Raw genomic sequence first — 5,059 nt, 5'->3', positions numbered from 1 at the left:
ACCGTGTGATCTTGAGCAAGTCACTTACCCCTGTTTGCCTCAGTTCCCTCATCCATAAAATGAGCTAGAGAAGGAAACAGCAAACCACTCTAGTATCTTTGCCAAGAAAACCCCTTTGGGGTCACAAAGAGACAAAAATGACTGAACAACCGAAACAAATGCCCTCCCCATCAGTCCTCTTGGGAAGCAGGATTATCTTTTCTCAGCCAGAAGCAGGATGCCTCTCACATGTCACTGGGCTGGCCCACAGCCCATCAGCGACCAATGCCACCCATTCTTCCCATCTCCGACTTTGGGGAGAATCCCTATGTGGTCATGCTCAGTCCTTCTGTGGCTTTAACTTCCTTCTCCATCTCATCCCATAATATTCATCCATCTCTTCACATCCTGGCCTCCCCCTGAAAGTCAATCAGTCAATTGATAAGCATTTATTAGGTATGCTCTATGCATCAGGCACTATGCAAAGCACTCAGGATACAAAGAAAGGCAAAAACTAGCCCCCTCCTTCCCTTTATTGCTTCAAGACAGCTTGAAATCTACAAGTTGGATCTGCATGCCATCTGTGCCTCAGTCCAAAGCACTGATAAAAAATGTTAAACATTTTTACTGTTACTTTCCATATGTCCCTGCCAATGGTTCCCACCACAAATCCCTTATCTACTCCATCTAGAATCCCCCAGGAAGCACGAGGTGCCCCACTCAGCCCCCTCCCAAATCTCTGGAGTGTAAGGGATCTGGGAGTGGGCCCAGTGGGAATCCCATTGTATTCTAGAAGAAGCATGTGTCCTGAACACCCTGTGCCTGTGTCTGCTAATTTAATAGTTCTTGGGAGAAACATCCGGAAACCTACCACAATAAATAACACGGATATGTGTTCCATCTTTGAAGCAATGTATCTCCTATTTCCCCATTGGTGTTAGTTTAACCAATGACATCTATTACCAATGTTAATCCCAAATAAATAAATCCAATTAGAATCCAGTGGGGGGGGGCAAGTTGGGGAGGGAAGATGGCAGCAGCAGCCACTGAAGCCACAAACTGCATCATGGAGAGTTTTATGGCCACCTTGGCTAATGGGATGAGCCTCCAGCCTCCACTTGAAGAAGCGTCCTGCACACAGCCTGAGAGCAGCAAGAAGCCCAATGCTGAGGACATGACGTCTAAGGATTATTACTTCAACTCCTATGCCCACTTTGGCATCCAGGAGGAGATGCTCAAGGATGAGGTGCGAATGCTCACTTACTGAATTCCATGTTCTATAACCTGCACCTGTTCAAGGACAAGGTGGTGCTGGACATGGGCTCAGGCACTGGCATCCTCTGCATGTTTGCTGCTGAGGCCAGAGCCTGGAAGGTCATTGGGATCAAGTGCTCCAGCATCTCCAACTACACTGTGAAGATCATCAAGGCCAACAAACGTGACCACGTGGTGACCGTCATCAAAGGGAAGATGGAGGAAGTAGATGTGATCATCCATGAGTGGATGGGATACTGCCTCTTCTATGAACCCATGCTCAACACTGTCCTACATGCCTGAGACAAGTGGCTGGCCCCCAACAAGCTCATCTTCCCTGACCAGGCCACACTGTATGTGACCGCCATTGAGGACCGGCAATACAAGGACTACAAGATTCACTGGTGGGAGAATGTTCTTCAGCTTCAATGTCCTGTATCAAGGACATAGCCATCAAGGGGTGGACCCCAAGAAGCTGGTGGCCAATGCCTGCCTCATCAAGGAGGTGGACATCTACACAGGTGCATGGATGACCTTATCCTCACCTCCCTCTTCTGTCTGCAAGTGAGGAGGAATGACTATGTCCGTGCCTTGGTCACCTACTTCAACGAGTTCACCCGGTGGCACAAGCACACAGGCTTCTCCACAAGTCCCGAGTCCCCTTAAACGCACTGGAAGCAAACTGTCTTCTACGTGGAGCATTACCTCACGGTGGGTGAAGATGGGCGAGATCTTTGGCACCACTGGCATGCGGCCCAATGCCAAGAATAATCGAGACCTCAACTCCATCATCAACCTGGACTTCAAAGGGCAATTGTGCGAGCTCTCCTGCTACACTGACTGCCAGATGTGCTGAGCTGGCCCCGGCGTCATTCCCATGGGCCCCTGCCCTAGCTGGCCCACCCCACCCCAGGAGCCGGCCCCCACACTGGGGGCCTGGGGGTCCCAGCCCCTTCCCCATACTCTGTCCTCCACCCCCACACCCATGCCCTGCTCCCTCCCATGGGTGACTGAGGAGCCCAGGCATGACATCGTGACTGTGTTTTTCATAACATGTTTTATATGATTGCATTCGTGATAATAAACCGTCAGCTGGAACCTGGTCAGCAGAGTTTGGGCCAGGCATGGGGAAAGGCTGGGCCATATCTCTGGGGTCCTCCTTGTCACCCACCAGCAGCCCCAAGGTTAGAACCTCCCTCCCTCTGGGTCACCCTCGCCAGCATGTGCCAATCGTGTGGCATCTGGGGACATGGGCCTCAGTCTCCTGCTGTCCCTGCTGGGGGTAGAGCCAACCTGGCCTGGGGCAGCTGCTTCCTGAAGGTCCTGTTTCCTTCCCAGAAGTGGGCTCCAACCCCCACCCCCTTTGTTCTTAGAAGTGGCCAGGAAGAGAGCAGAATTGGAGGAATGGTGGCCCCCATGCAGCTGAGTGGGATGGGAGTACACCCACTGACCCCTGTAATAGAGACTCAAGGAGAAAGGAGGCCGAAGCATTGATTTTATTTCTTTCAAAAGAAAGGTGTACCACACTCACTGGGACAACCAGGAGGTGTGACACACCGGGATTAGGAATCAAGCAGTTTTTATACTTTTTACAGATATCTAATTTGAGCAAAAATGAGGCAATTGGGTTCAGCAATAAATCACTTTTTACAGACATTTGATTTGAGCAAAAATGTGGTAATTGGGTTCAGCAATAAATCTTTCTCCTGGGATGTTCAGTGATAAGTCCCTCTCTCCTGGGTCAGAGTGCCCCAACCTCAGGGGTTCAGTCATAGGTTATTTTGCAAAATTTCATGTTTCAGCAACAATTTATCATATCTACATAATGTCTCGGTGCAGACCCTATGAAGCAATTTTTAAGTTGATATGCCTATATTTAGAAAGGGGGGATAGTCGCTTCCCATTATTGCCTCTCTCTAGAAAAAAAAATAGAGGGAGAGAAATAGGGGGCTGTAAAGGGCTTTAAGACTTTGAGATCAGATCACTAGGCCGAAGGGGGGGGCACTTTCCATCTCAGTGGAGGGTCATATCCATATGTCCCTCTCACAGCCAACCAGGAAAATCCTGTCATCAATACAGAGAGCTTGGGCTTCCAGAAGGCGCCCCCTCCCCAACAAGGAGCTCCTCTATACTCATTGCACCCAGTGATGGCCCAGGGTATATTCACAAAAGAGTCCCAGACCACCCCACAAATGGCTTCTCTTGTGAGCTGTGTCCAACTGACTCCATTTGGGGTTTTCTCGCCAGATACTGGAGTGGTTTGCCGTTTCCTTCTCCATTCCATTTTATAGGTGAGGAAACTGAGGCAAACTGGGTGAGGTGACTTGTCCAGGGTCACACAGCTGCTAAGGCAGCATTTTAACCCATGTCCTCCTCAGTCCAGGGCTGGGGCTCTACTAGGCCGCCTCCTTGCCTCCAGAAGACTAACAGGCCTCAGTAGGGAGAGGAGAGGACCCACTCCCTATTCAAATACTGCCTCAATTTACAGACGCCCCAAAATGGGCGGCCTGTCTACACCTGTCTCCAGCCTCATAGCTACGCTGTTCCCCCACCCTCCATCCGCTGTGGATTCTTGGGGGGGGGGAAGGGGCGGGGTTTCTGGCTGTGGGGAGAGTGACTCCTGTGAGGCCTCTCCAACCCTTGGGACCTTGTGTGGACTGAGAACCTCCCACCCAGGCAGCTGACGTTCTCACCCTTCTCTTCCGGGTCCTGGTGACCCCCGGGTGAGATCCCAGGTACTTCAAGCTGCGGGAGGGGGAGGGGGGAGCACAGGTTAGAGCCGAAGATCTAGATGACGGAGGGGGCCCCCTTCCATGCCCCACTGCGCCCCTCTGTGGTTGCCTGCTGGGCACCTGCATCACCTGGCAGCGCTTGTGCACCGGCAGGGCCGCCTTCAGGGAACCCTCCCACTGACCGAGTGAGCGACCCCCGGGGCCCCCCCAAAATGGGCAGCGAATAAAGTCCTTATTCAGCGAAAAAAAAGAAAAAAGAAAAAGAGTCCAATTGAGGCAGTCCAGTCCAGTGGAAAGTGCAGGGAAATTGGAGCAGAAGACCTGACTCTACCATCCCACTATAGCTCTGTAATCTTAGGCAAGCCATTCACCTCTCTAGACCTGTTTCCTCATCTGTAAGATGCAGGGGGATTGACTAGACCACCTGTAAGGTCCTTTCCGGCTTTAAATCTGTGTTCCTATGAATCTCATCAAAACCCAGTTTCCATCTCTTTTTGATTTTCAGTTGACTAAGTCCAAATTTAACAAATCATGCTGGTGCAGAATTTCAATGAGCAAACCGTGTGTGTGTGTGTGTGTGTGTGTGTGTGTGTGTGTGTGTATGGATGTGTATGTGTATATGCATATGTATATGAATGTATGTATATGTGTGTATGTGTATATGTATATATAAGGATGTGGGTGTGTATATGTATAGGAATGTATGGATATGTGTATATGGATGTGTATGTGTATATGCATATGTATATGAATGTAAGTATATGTGTGTATGTGTATATGCATATGTATATACATGTATGTATATGTGTGTATGCATATATGGATGTGTATGTGTATATGCATATGTATATGAATGTATGTATATGTGTGTATGTGTATATGGATGTATATGTGTATATGCATATGTATATGAATGTATGTATATGTGTGTATGTGTATATGCATATGTATATGAATGTAAGTATATGTGTGTATGTGTATATGTATATATAAGGATGTGGGTGTGTATATGTATAGGAATGTATGTATATGTGTATATGGATATATGGATGTGTATCTGTATATGCATATGTATATGTGTGTATGCGTATATG

At 48.8% G+C, this 5,059-nt stretch overlaps 1 pseudogene; it reads left to right on the top strand.

The window, feature by feature from the left end:
• Window positions 1-1,021: 1,021 nt before the first annotated feature.
• Window positions 1,022-2,089, top strand: LOC122748239 (annotated as a pseudogene).
• Window positions 2,090-5,059: the final 2,970 nt, after the last annotated feature.

The sequence above is a fragment of the Dromiciops gliroides genome, chromosome 3 (assembly GCF_019393635.1).
Source record: "Dromiciops gliroides isolate mDroGli1 chromosome 3, mDroGli1.pri, whole genome shotgun sequence".
Classification (NCBI taxonomy): domain Eukaryota; kingdom Metazoa; phylum Chordata; class Mammalia; order Microbiotheria; family Microbiotheriidae; genus Dromiciops; species Dromiciops gliroides.
This window is presented reverse-complemented; position numbering and strand designations above follow the sequence as displayed.